This window comes from Lepus europaeus, chromosome Y (assembly GCF_033115175.1).
Source record: "Lepus europaeus isolate LE1 chromosome Y, mLepTim1.pri, whole genome shotgun sequence".
NCBI classification, from domain to species: domain Eukaryota; kingdom Metazoa; phylum Chordata; class Mammalia; order Lagomorpha; family Leporidae; genus Lepus; species Lepus europaeus.
In genome coordinates, this window is record NC_084851.1 from 5202281 (window position 1) to 5217175 (window position 14895).

Sequence of the window (14895 nt, forward strand, 5' to 3'; positions counted from 1 at the left end):
TGACTGGAGTGACAGCCACAAGCTTACTTTACCTGAGGTGTCAGGGAAGGGATTATGCATAGGGTCACCTCCTGCAGAGGTTTCTAAGACCCTATGTAAGCAGGCCATTACTCTCAATACCTCTGCCTCGCAGTATTGGGCACCTGACCCAGGGGCCTGGTGGGCCTGTAGTACTGGACTGACTCCCTGCATTTCCACCTCAATTTTTAATCAACCTAGAGACTATTGCATAATGGTCCAATTGTATCCCAGGGTGCTTTACCATAAAGCAGACACTTTTGAGGGGCTTGTAGAAAGCAGAACAACCTGGTTCCAAGGGGAACCTGTGTCTGTCACATTGGCTGTTCTCTTAGGGTTTGGGACAGCCACTGGGATAGGAACAAAGACGGCGGCCCTTGTGTATGGAAAACATTTAACACAGCTACAGGCTGCTGTAAAGCAAGATCTATAAGCCATAGACCTCTGTAACAGATTTGGAACAATCATTGACCTCTTTGTCTGAAGTGGTTTTGCAAAATAGATGAGGGCTGGATTTAGTTTTCATGAAGGAAGGTGGATTGTGTGCAGCTCTTAAAGAAGAGTGTTGCTTCTCTGCCAACCATACCGAAGTCATTAGAGACTCAATGGCTAAATTGAGGAAATGACTGGAGGAGCACTAGTGGGAGAGAGATCAATAAGCCTGGCTTGAATCTTGGTTTACACAATCCCCCTGGCTTACTATGCTACTTTCTGCACTGGCAGGGCCCCTGATCATCTTGCTGTTAATTATAGCCATTGGTCCATGCATATTAAATAGACTTGTCAACTTCCTCTGGGAACAAATTAATAATGTCAAGTTAATAATAATTAGACAACAATATACAGCCCTTGAAAATGCCGAAACAGAGGATCTCTAGGATTAGAAATCCCCACAAGAAGAAGTGGGGAATGAAGGGTTAAAAGCTTAAAAGTAAAGCCATAAAACTGAAACTGCAAAAATCCCAGTGTAGCCACAGTGATAAGGAACCAAATTATCCCTGTTGAAACATGTGTCCCCGCTTGCCTGTGAAACTGTTCCCAACCGCTTGAGAAATGGCCTTGTAAAAGTGCTTTGTGTAACTGTCTCACATGATAACGCTTGCAGGTGCCTGGAAGGAGCTGCAATAAATTTCTGTAACTTAGTGACCTTTGTATGAGCTCGCCCCCTCCCGTTTGTTTGTTGCACCATCTAAAAACCCTAGCCTTCTTTCTCTCGGGGCTGCTCTGTTCCTGGGTGTTCAGACAGCCCCAGCATGCTGGAGAAAATAAACCCTTTGCTGATTGCATGAGAGTGTCTCTTGGAGTCATTCCTTGGTGGAAGACGTTCCACGACCCTTACAGTTGTACTATGTGAATTAACAGCACAACTATAAAGTACTCAAATAGTACTTTATACTTTGTGTTTCTGTGTGGCTGCAAACTGTTGAAGTCTTTACTTAGTATATACTAAATTGATCTTCTGTGTATAAAGATAATTGAAAAAAACTTTTTTTTTGACAGGTAGAGTGGACAGTGAAAGAGAGAGAGAGAGAGAAAAAGGTCTTCCTTTTTGCTATTGGTTCACACTCCAATGGCTGCCGTGGCTGGCATTCTGTGACCGGCGCATGCAGTGATCTGAAGGCAGGAGCCAGGTGCTTTTCCTGGTATCCCATGGGCCATCCTCCACTGCACTCCCAGGCCACAGCAGAGAGGTGGCCTGGAAGAGGGGCAACCAGGACAGAATCTGGCACCGTGACCAGGACTAGAACCTGGTGTGCCGGCGCTGCAAGGTGGAGGATTAGCCTATGGAGCCGCAGCACCGGCCAAAAATGAATCTTGATATGAATGGCATGAGAGAAGGATTGGGAAATGGGATGGTTGTGGGTCAGCAGGATGTTATGGGGGGATAAGCTGCAATAATTCACAAGTTGTACTTTGGAAATTTAGATTTATTAAATAAAAGTTTAAAAAAGAAGTATCAATGGATCTAAAGGGAAACATTGACACCAATACAATAATAAAATAATACAGTACCCCACGTTCAGCATTGGGAAGATCAACCAAACAGAAAATCAGCAAGGAAATGAGAGTTAATTAACATTTTAGACTAAATGGACCTAACAGGTACCTGCAGAACTTTTCATCCTGCTGCTGCAGAATACACATTCTTCTCACCAGTGCATGGGACTTTCTCTAGGATTCACCACATCTAGGCCATAAGGCATGTCTCAGAAAATTCAAAAAACAACATTGAAATCATAGAATGCATATATAGCAATTGGTGCCTATATCAAGAAATTAGAAAGGCACCAAGTAAATGAGTTATCAATACATCTAAAGACCTAGAAGACAAAAACAAACCAAACATAAATCTTGTAGGAGAAAATAAATAGTTAAGGTTAGATATGAAATAAAAGAAGAAACAAAAAATATAAAAGATCAACAAAACTGTTGTTTTTTTTTGAAAAAGCAAACAAAATTGACACACCATTGGCCCAACTACCCAATAAAAGAAGAAAAATATCAAAATCAATAAAATTTGAGTTGAAAGGGAAATGTAACAGCAGATACCACAGATAATAAAAATTATCAGCAATTATAAGAAAGAGCTGTCTGTCAATAACTTGGGAAGTATAGAAATTGGTTAGATTCCTGGACATGTTTTATCTGCCTAAATTTAGCCATGAAGACAGAAAACCTAAACAGACAAATAAACCAAGCTGAAAATTGAATCAGTAATAAAGCTCATCCACACACAGAAAAGCCCAGGGCTGAATGGAATGCTTTCACTGTTGAATTCTACCAGACATTTAAAGAAGAACTGACTCCAGTTCTTTTCAAGATATTCAATACAATTGAAAGGGAGGGAATTCTCCCAGACATCTTCTATGCAATCAGCATCACCTTAATTCCTACACCTGAAAAAGATGCATCAGAGAAAGAGAATTACTGACCAGTTTTCCCTAATAGATGTAGACACAAAAATCTTCAACAAAACTCTAGCCAATTGAACCAAACAGTACATCAGATAGATCATCCATTCAGACAAAGCAGGATTTATCCCAGGTATGCAGGGATGGTTCATCATTCACAAATCAATCTATGTGATACAACACATCAACAAACTGAACAACAAAAATTGTATGATTATCTCAATAGATGCAGAGAAAACATTTGATAAAAATATAACACCATTTCATGATGAAAACTCTAAGCAAATTGAGTATGGAAGCAACATTCCTCAGCATAGTCAAGATACTTTAACACAAACATATGACCAGCATCCCATTGGATGGGGAAAATTTTCAAGCATTCCCACTGAGATCCAGAACCAGACAATGGTGCCCACTATCACCACTGCTATTCAATAGCATCCTGGATGTCCTATGCAGGTCCTTAGGGAAGAAAAAGAAATCAAAGGATATTATCCCTGTTTGGGGATAATATATATAATATATTATATATATATATAATGTTATATATATAATATATAATATATATATTATATATATATAATGTCTATATATAATGCATCCAAAGGAGTCCAAAAAAAGATATTGGAACTCATAACAGGGTTTGGTAAAGTGGTAGAATATAAAATGAACAACACAAAGTCAATAGACTGTGTCTATTCATACAATGACATAGCTGAGAAAGAACTTCTAAGATGAATCCCATTCAAAAATAACTTTAAATAAATTTAACCAAGATATTAGAGATTTATACAACAAGAATTACAAAACACCAAATAAAAATAGAAGATACACAAAAAATACTTCCATCTTCCTGGAACAGAATATTCCATATCATCAAGAAGTCCATAATGCTGGAAGCAGTTTATGGATTCAATGCCATACTGATCAAAATTCTCAGATTAGAAAAATTAATGCTGGAATTCATATGGAAAAACGGAGACCCCAAAAAGCTAAAGCAATTTTATATAACAAAAAGATACTGAAGCCATCCCAATAGCAGATTTCAAGACATACTATACAGCAGTTATAATCAAAACAGCCTGCAACTGATTCAAAAACAGAGGCATAGCCGGTGCCGCGGCTCACTAGGCTAATCCTCCGCCTTGTGGTGCCGGCACACCAGGTTCTACTCCCGGTTGGGGCACTGATCCTGTCCCACTTGCCCCTCTTACAGGCCAGCTCTCTGCTGTGGCCAGGGAGTGCAGTGGAGGATGGCCCAAGTGCTTGGGCCCTGCACCCCACGGGAGACCAGGATAAGCACATGGCTCGTGTCATTGGATCAGCGTGGTGCGCCGGCCATAGTACTCTGGCTGCAGCAGCCATTGGAGGGTGAACCAACGGCAAGAGGAAGACCTTTCTCTCTGTCTCTCTCTCACTGTCCACTCTGCCTGTCAAAAGTAAAAATAAAAATAAAAAAACAACTGATCCATTTGTGCTTTTATATATAGGAGAGCATGATGTGTTCTGTTAAAATGGACCCACAAATTTATATGCACTTTAAAGGATGCTTTCTTTGCAGAAAGCTAAAAATATAAAAATGACAAATAATGAAACAAAAAGCATACTCCTTCCAGACATAATTTATGAATGGTTTTCTTCATGAAAGAATGTTGTATTTGATCAAATTTAATCAATAATACCAAAGACCTCTATGATGAAAAATTACAAAATATTAAAAATTCAAGACTTTCAAGTGAAAAAAATATTCCATGTTTATGTAATCAGCACCACTAAAATGCCATATTATTAAAAACAATTTATAGATTCAGTATGACCCCAATCAAAATATCAATGACATTCTTCACAGATCCAGAAAATTACTAAAATTCATATAGAAACACAAGAGACACCACATAGGTAAGGCAATCTAATAAAACAAAAATATTCATCCTAACAATAGTAAAAGTAAAAGTTTCTAAAGGTTAGTAACCATCTTAATAAATATGAGTGGAAATGTTAAAACAGAGACATTGGGGACAGAAACTGAGTGAGAAGAGGGCAAATTCATCACTGTTACTTTAAGCATCCTCACCCTAAACTCTCTCTTTACAGATTTCTGGCATGGACTATACCTTTGTTGTTAATTCAAATTTTAATTGGATAGGTAAAAAGTTACCCAAACGGGAGTGGCTCCAAGATGACAGAATAGGGAGGGAGCTCACTGATAGTCCAGGAAAAGATAGTTTAATAAAAGTGGAGATAGTGAAGTCTCAGGGAAGAGTTAGGGAAAAAACTGCAGTGGGGTACTCTTCCAGAATTAGAGGGACACGGTAGACCTACATGGAGGACATGGGTGCCCATGGCTCTGGAGCCCACCTGCTGAGAATCTTCTCCTCCACACCAGTGCTGTAAAGAGAGGTGAGGTGAAACTGCAGTAGCCTGAGACATTGCTGGAAAAGCAGCAGGAAGAGCCTAGTGGGAATGAGGCTTGAAGCCCTGTGAAGGAAAGTACACCAGCCTAACTAGAGGAGAGCAGAAAAAGAAAGAGACCGTATGGGCATGATTCTCTCTCTCCACAATCTTTACAAAGGTATGCGAGATAATAGGTGCCATTTTGGACATACATAACAACTGCGCCAGCTTGAGGAGTGTCCACCCTCAGCACAACAGAAAAACTTGACTCTGTTTGGGGGTAATAACAGGAAATTAAGACATAGTGAATGTGTGGAGCTTATGAACCAGAACTGTGAAAAAAATTTTTGAGCGTGTGTGGGAGAACTCACGGTGTCTGAGACATGAGTAGTCTCGGTGGGAGACACCACAAATTCGGTAGCCTTGGCTACCTGATGAGAGACATTGCAGGGGAATCTGAGCTTACAGTGAGGACTGCACAAATCTCTTTGTGTGGTCCTTGAGACAGAGAAGACAAATATTATACCCACTGGGACTAGCGCTCAGGCACTGATCGCCATCGAGGAGAATAGCTCAGCTGTGCAGAATTACTTCCATTCTGAATAAAAAAAAAAAAAGAGGGAGAGAAGATTTACCATGCCAAACCTGATCATGTCACATTTGGCACACTCTTAACCTGAAGAACTGAACTCAGATCTCTGGCCACACCCACCACAAGCCTCTAGAGATTCACCAAAAGCAGATATTCCACTTAATCTAGAGTAATAGTATAATGAAAGAATGCACAACAACGAACAACAACAACAACAAAACGAAGAAGAAACCAAAGGAAATCTCCACAATGCCAAACAACCAATGCAGAAACTGAGGAAACAAGAAGAAGACATTATGACACACCTAAATGAACATGATACTCCAATACAAGATTATGAACATGATGAGGTAGAAGATTGTAATATACACTTTTCAAAAATTTATGGTAAGGCCATTTAGAAGTTATCAAAGACTACAGAAATCAATACAGAAGAAGACAGAAAATCTCACTTATGAAAATGAAATCTTGATGAGGAATCAAAATGGAATGAGGAATTTAGTAGAACATGAAAACGAGATATTGAAGAGAAACAAAATGAAATGAAGAATCAATAGAACAAATGAAAAACACATTTGAGGCCTTAAAAACAGAATCAGTGAGGTAGAAGAAAGAATATTGGGCTTAGAAGACAGAGCACAGGAAAGTATACAGTCAAACCAGAGAAAAGAAGAGGAAATTAGAAATCTAAAAACTACGGTTGGGAATCTACAGGATACTATTAGAAAACCCAACATTTGGGTTCTAGGAGTTCCTAAGGCAGGGTGAGAAAGAAAGGACATCTTAGTTGGGCTTATCCATTCTTCAGACTGACTACATAACAATGACAGATACTTTTTGAAGCCTTGAAGGGTAAAATCCATCCACTGACACTATTTCTCTTTCACCATAGATGCAATCTACTGTGGGTGCTAGTAATATCACCTTATGTCAGACTTGTTAGATGGATTCCTGCAAATATTATTTTACAACTGGCTTTACTGCACATTCCAATAAAGCCAACAGTAGATTTGATAGCTCAAGCTTCCAGAAAACATTTTACTGCAATGGCTCTACCTGTCTCACACTCCTCCTCATAATGTTTAATCTTCTGTATAAGCTGTTGCTGACTTAATCGCAAAAGGTCATTAACTGATCACTTAATGTTCCAGGTCTTGACCTGATCAACATCTACCTCACATTCTCAAAACAGGATCATGAAAATTTACTCCAATCTCAATTATTTTATTAGACTACTCTAATGGATTCAGTGGATTAACTTTTATATAACCTGTTCAAGGGCCCCCATTTAACCCTGCTATCTGTATTTCCTGTTTCTTTCCATTCCATGATCTCTAAAACCTTCTTCCTCAAACTTTGACAAACTTTTTTGATGGTTCTCCATCTAGTGGTATTATTATTTATATAAAAAAACCCTGACCTCCCAAAAATAATACAATGTATCAAATTAGCTGTGGTAATTTTAACTATATCTATCTAATATACAGCCTTCAAATTCAATCACCAATTGTCAATATGTCACTAATTTACTTCTCCACCAGCTTTATGCTCATTTTTAATAGAACTTGATTTAATTTACTCAGTCTTTTCCTCACTGCAGGCGTTATTGATTAAACACCATCATCCATTATTGGTGGCACATATTTGCTGTCACACATCCCCTTCCCAGCATATTATCAGAAGTTAATCAGTGTTACAGTCATGCTCTTTATGTTGCTGCTCTTTTCAGAGACTTACAAATTCATGGATTTTCCATCAGTCTGCAAAATCTTTATTAACAGCTTCACATACTTGTCTCAGAGGCATGTACTGGTTATCTCCAACTGTGCACAGAGTGCAAATCCCGCGTTATTTTCCATTTTGTGCAGCTAATCACATGGACAGCAAGCTAATGACCTTTGGCAAATGGGTATTTCTCACTGTCCATTGCTAAAACCTTTTCCTTCCCTATACATATAGTACATATGTATAGTACATCATTGGTACATAATTTGCAGATATTTGGGCCATCCACCTAAAGGGTAAATCTTCTTGCCATATTATTAAACACGTGTTCATGTCAACAGCTGTCATGGTTAAGCCTAGCCAATTAAAACCTGATAATGCTCCTGCATATACTTCACCTGCCCTTTTCCAGCTTCTGTCATTTGTTGGACATCAAATTAATGCATGGTATCCCTTATAACACCACCTATTGTAGAGCATACACATTGTACCCTTAAAACCCTTTAACAACAAAGGAAGGAATAAACACCCTAGGACTTAATCAAACAATGTCTATTCTTTCATTTACACTTAATCATTTATCTTACCCTTCAAGCAGTTTTGAGGCAGCTGATGCTCTGATAAAAAAATATTTCTGCCTCGTGTCCATTAGAATATAATAAAGGGGACAGCGCCATGGCTTAACAGGCTAATCCTCCACCTTGCAGCACCGGCACACCGGGTTCTAGTCCCGGTCATGGTGCCGGATTCTATCCCGGTTGCCCCTCTTCCAGGCCAGCTCTCTGCTATGGCCCGGGAAGGCAGTGGAGGATGGCCCAAGTGCTTGGGCCCTGCACCTGCATGGGAGACCAGGATAAGCACCTGGCTCCTGGCTTTGGATCAGCACAATGACCAGCCACAGTGGCCATTGGAGGGTGAACCAATGGTAAAAAGGAAGATCTTTCTCTCTGTCTCTCTCTCTCTCTCTCTCACTGTCCACTCTGCCTGTCAAAAAAAAGAATATAATAAAGGACCTCCTGCTCTGACTTGGGAAGTACCAGAACCACTACTAATGTGGGAGTGAGGTTATGTCTTCTGTTCTCTATCCTACAGGACCTGCGTGGATTCCTGCTCATTGCATTCACCCTGCATGACATCATGAGTTGGCTTCGAGGCCTTCAGGACTCCATGTCTCAGTTCTGCTTCAGGTTGGAGGAGGGAGAGAAAACATCTTGGCGTCACAGACTTTCTTTTTTTTTTTTAATTAAACTTTTATTTAATGAATATAAATTTCCAAAGTATAGCTTATGGGTTACAATGGCTTCCCCCCTCCCATAACTTCCCTCCCGCCCGCTACCCTCCCCTTTCCCGCTCCCTTTCCCCTTCCATTCATGTAAAGATTCATTTTCAATTCTCTTTGTATACAGAAGATCAGTTTAGTATATATTAGGTAAAGATTTCAACTTTTTGCCCATATAGCAACATCAAGTGAAAAAACTACCATTGGATTACTAATTATAGCATTAAATAGCAATGTACAGCACATTAAAGACAGAGATCCTACAGAATTTTTTTTTTCAAATTAATTAATTTTCTATGCCATTTCCATTTTAACACCAGGTTGTTTTTTTTTTTTCATTTCCAATTCTCTTTATATACAGAAGATCACTTCAGTATATAATTAGCAAAGACCTCATCAGTCTGCGCCCACACAGAAACGCAAAGTATAAAAATACCGTTTCAGTACCAGTCATAGCATCACTTGGCTTTAGACGACACATTAGGGACAGATCCCACATGGGGTGTAAGTACACAGTGACTCCTGTTGCTGATTTAACAATTTGACACTCCTGTTCATGGCATCAGTAATCTCCCTAGGCTCTAGTCATGAGTTGCCAGGGCTATGGAAGCCTTTAGAGTTCGCTGACTTTGATCTTATTCCGATAGGGTCATAGTCAAAGTGGAGGTTCTCTCCTCCCTTCGGAGAAGGGTACCTCCTTCTTTGATGGCCCCGTTCTTTCCACTGGGATCTCACTCACAGAGATCATTCATTTAGGTCTTTTTTTTTTCCATGATATCTTGGCTTTCCATGCCTGCTATACTCTCATGGGCTCTTCAGCCAGATCTGAATGCCTTGAGGGCTGATTCTGAGGCCAGAGTGTTGTTTAGGACATCTGCCATTCTATGAGTCTGCTGTGTATCCCGCTTCCCATGTTGGATCTTTCTCTCCCTTTTTGATTCTATCAGTTAGTATTAGCAGATACTTGTCTTGTTTGTGTGATCTCTTTGAGTCTTAGACCTATCAGAGCTATCAATTGTGAGCTGAAATTGGTCACTTGGACTAGTGCGATGGCATTGGTACATGCCATCTTGATGGAATTGTGTTGGAATCCCCTGGCACGTTTCTAACTCCACCATTTGCGGCCAGTCCGATTGAGCATGTTCCAAATCGTTCATCTCCTCCCTCTCTTTTTCCACTCTTAGATTTAACAGGGATCACTTTTCAGTTAAAATTTAAACCCCTAAGAATAATTGTGTGTTAATTACTGAGTTCAACCAATAGTACTAGAACAACAACAATAACAACAAATACTAAAATGGATAAAGTATTACATTGTACATCTAAAGTCAGGACAGGAGCTGATCAGTTCATTGTTGCTTATAGTGTCCATTTCACTTAACAGGTTTCCCCTTTGGCACTCAGTTGTCACCGATCAGGGAAAACAAATGATATTTTTCTCTTTGGGTCTGGCTTAATTCACTCAGCATGATGTTTTCCAGATTGCTCCATCTTGTTGCAAATGACTGGGTTTCGTTGTTTCTTACTGCTGTATAGTATTCTATGGAGTACATGTCCCATAATTTCTTTATCCAGTCTACTGTTGATGGGCATTTGGGTTGGTTCCAGGTCTTAGCTATTGTGAATTGAGCTGCAATAAACATTAATGTGCAGATGGCTTTTTTATTAGCCAAATTAATTTCCTTTGGGTAAATTCCAAGGAGTGGGATGGCTGGGTTGTATGGTAGGGTTATGTTCAGGTTTCTGAGGAATCTCCAGACAGACTGCCATAGTGGCTTAACCAGTTTGCATTCCCACCAACAGTGGGTTAGTGTCCCTTTTTCCCCACATCCTCTCCAGCATCTGTTGTTGGTAGATTTCTGAATGTGAGCCATTCTCACCGGGGTGAGATGGAACCTCATTGTGGTTTTGATTTGCATTTCTCTGATTGCTAGTGATCTTGAACATTTTTTCATGTGTCTGTTGGCCATTTGTATTTCCTCTTTCGAAAAATGTCTATTGAGGTCTTTGGCCCATCTCTTTAGTGGGTTGTTTGTTTTGTTGTTGTGGATTTTCTTGATTTCTTTGTAGATTCTGGTTATCAATCCTTTATCTGTAGTATAGTTTGCGAATATTTTTTCCCATTCTGTTGGTTGCCTCTTCACTTTCCTGACTGTTTCTTTTGAAGTACAGAAACTTCTCAATTTGATGCAATCCCAAATGTTAATTTTGGTTTTGACTGCCTGTGCTGTTGGAGTATTTTCCAGGAAGTCTTTGCCTGTGCCTATATCTTGCAGGGTTTCTCCAATGCTCTCTAATAATTTGATGGTTTCGGGTCGTAGATTTAAGTCTTTAATCCATGTTGAGTGGATTTTTGTGTAAGGTGATAGGTATGGGTCTTGCTTCAAGCTTCTGCACGTGGAAATCCAATTTTCCCAGCACCATTTATTGAATACACTGTCCTTATTCCAGGGATTAGATTTGGATCTTTGGTCAAATATAAGTTGGCTGTAGATGTTTGGATTGATTTCTGGTGTTTCTATTCTGTTCCATTGGTCTATCCATCTGTTTCTGTACCAGTACCATGCTGTTTTGATAACAACTGCCCTGTAGTATGTCCTAAAATCAGGTATTGTGATGCCTCCGGCTTTGTTTTTGTTGTACAGGATTGCTTTGGCTATTCGAGGTCTTCTGTGTCTCCATATGAATTTCAGCATCGTTTTTTCTAGATCTGAGAAGAAGGTCTTCGGGATCTTAATGGGTATTGCATTGAATGTATAAATTGCTTTTGGGAGAATAGACATTTTGATGATGTTGATTCTTCCAATCCATGAGCATGGAAGATTTCTCCATTTTTTGGTATCCTCTTCTATTTCTTTCTTTAAGGTTTTGTAGTTTTCATCGTAGAGATCCTTAACGTCTTTGGTTAAGTTTATTCCAAGGTATTTGATTGTTTTTGTAGCTATTGTGAATGGGATTGATTTTAGAAGTTCTTCCTCAGCCGAAGCATTGCCTGTGTATACAAAGGCTGTTGATTTTTGTGCATTGATTTTATATCCTGCTACTTTGCCAAACTCTTCGATGAGTTCCAGCAGTCTCTTAGTAGAGTTCTTTGGGTCCCCTAAATAAAGAATCATATCATCTGCAAAGAGGGATAGTTTGAGTTCGTCCTTCCCAATTTGTATCCCTTTAATTTCTTTTTCTTGCCTAATAGCTCTGGCCAAAACTTCCAGAACTATATTGAATAGCAGTGGTGAGAGAGGGCATCCCTGTCTGGTACCAGATTTCAGTGGAAATGCTTCCAACTTTTCCCCATTCAATAGGATGTTGGCCGTGGGTTTTTCATATATTGCTTTGATTGTATTAAGGAATGTTCCTTCCATACCCAGTTTGCTTAGAGTTTTCATCATGAAAGGGTGTTGTATTTTATCAAATGCTTTCTCTGCATCTATTGAGAGAATCATATGGTTTTTCTTCTGCAGTCTGTTAATGTAGTGTATTACGTTGATTGTTTTGCGAATGTTGAACCATCCCTGCATACCGGGGATGAATCCCACTTGGTCTGGGTGGATGATCTTTCTGATGTGTTGTTGCATTCTATTGGCCAGAATTTTATTGAGGATTTTTGCATCTATGTTCATCAGGGATATTGGTCTGTAATTCTCTTTCAATGTTGCGTCTCTTTCTGGCTTAGGAATTAAGGTGATGGTGGCTTCATAGAAAGAATTTGGGAGGATTCCCTCTTTTTCGATTGCTCTGAATAGTTTGAGAAGAATTGGAGTTAGTTCTTCTCTAAATATCTGGTAGAACTCAGCAGTGAATCCATCTGGCCCTGGGCTTTTCTTTGTTGGGAGGGCCTTTATTACTGTTTCAATTTCTGTGTCAGTTATTGGTCTGTTTAGGTTTTCTATGTCTTCCTGGCTCAATTTAGGGAGGTTGTATGTGTCTAAGAATCTGTCCATTTCTGATAGATTTCCCTGTTTGCTGGCATACAAGTCCTTGTAGTAATTTCTGATGATTCTTTTTATTTCTGTGGCGTCTGTTGTTACATTTCCCATTTCATCTCTGATCCTATTGATTTGGGTCTTTTCTCTTCTTTTTTTAGTTAGTTGGGACAATGGGGTGTCAATTTTGTTTATTTTTTCAAAGAACCAGCTCCTCGTTTGGCTGATTTTTTGTAATGTTTTTTTGGATTCAATCCTGTTGATTTCTTCTCTGATTTTAATTATTTCTCTTCTCCTACTGGGTTTGGGTTTGGCTTGCTGCAGATTTTCTAGATCCTTGAGATGACTTGAAAGCTCATCTCTTTGGTGCCTTTCCAATTTCTTGATGTAGGCACCTATTGATATAAACTTTCCTCTTAACACTGCTTTTGTTGTATCCCATAGGTTTTGGTATGTTGTGCTGTTATCCTCATTTACTTCCAGAAAATTTTTGATTTCTCTTTTAATTTCTTCTATGACCCATTGTTCATTTAGGAGCATGTTGTTCAATCTCCATGTGTTTGCACGTGCTCTAGGGATTCCTGAGTTGCCAATTTCCAATTTCATTCCTTTGTGGTCTGAGAAGCTGCATGGTATGATTCTAATTCTTTTGAATTTGCTTAGACTTGCTTTATGGCCTAGTATGTGGTCAATCCTAGAGAGGGTTCCATGTACTGCTGAGAAGAATGTAAAGTCCTTAGATGTAGGATGAAATGTTCTGTAGATATCTGTTAGATCCATTTGGGCTATAGTGTCATTTAAATCTACTGTCTCCTTGTTGATCTTCTGTCCTGTTGATCTGTCTATCTCTGAGAGTGGAGTATTGAAGTCCCCCAGTACTATTGTATTGGGGTCTAAGTCTCCCTTTAAGTCCCTTAACAAGTCTTTTAAATAAGCTGGTGCCCTATGATTAGGTGCATATATGTTGATAATCATTATATCTTCCTGTTGAATGGATCCCTTAATCATTATATAGTGCCCCTCTTTGTCTCTCCTAACAGTTTTTGTGGTAAAGTTTATGTTGTCCGATATTAAGATGGCTACGCCCGCTCTCTTTTCATTTCTGTTGGCGTGGTATATCTTTTTCCAGCCTTTCACTCTCAGCTTGTATGGATCATTGTTGGATAGATGGGTTTCTTGTAAGCAGCAAAAGGATGGGTTTTGTTCCTTTACCCAGTCAGCCAATCGGTGTCTTTTAACTGGACAGTTCAAGCCATTAACATTCAATGTGACTATTGAGAAGGAGTAACTTTGCCCTGCCATTTGCCAAAGATGTTTTCTAATATCTGGTTTGAGATTCCTGTGATCTTTTGCTGTGAGGTTTCCTTCCTTTAACTTCTTTCATATTGGTGACCGTGTTTCTGTGTTTCTGTATGTAACACATCTTTAAGCATCTTTTGCAGGGCTGGACGAGTGGCAACAAATTCTTTCAATTTCTGTTTGCTGTGAAAGTTCTTAATTTCACCTTCATTCACAAATGAGAGCTTTGCAGGATATAATATTCTGGGCTGGCAGTTTTTCTCTCTTAGTACCTGGGCTATATCTCGCCATTCTCTCCTGGCTTGTAGGGTTTCTGATGAGAAATCAGCTGTAAGTCTAATTGGAGATCCTCTGAGAGTAATCTGGCATTTCTCTCTTGCACATTTTAGGATCTTTTCTTTGTGTTTCACTGTGGTGAGTTTGATTACGACGTGTCGTGGTGAGGATCTCTTTTGATCGTGTTTATTAGGGGTTCTCTGAGCTTCCTGTACTAGGATGTCTCTGTCCTTCTCCAAACTTGGGAAATTTTCTGCTAGTATCTCACTAAAAAGGCCTTCTAATCCTTTCTCCCTTTCCATGCCTTCAGGAACTCCTAGAACCCGAATGTTAGGTTTTTTAATAGTATCCTGTAGGTTCCTGACAGTATTTTTTAGATTTCTGATTTCTTCTTCTTTTCTTTGATTTGATTGTTTCCTTTCCTGTTCTCTGTCTTCTAATTCCGATATTCTCTCTTCTGCTTCACCCATTCTGTTT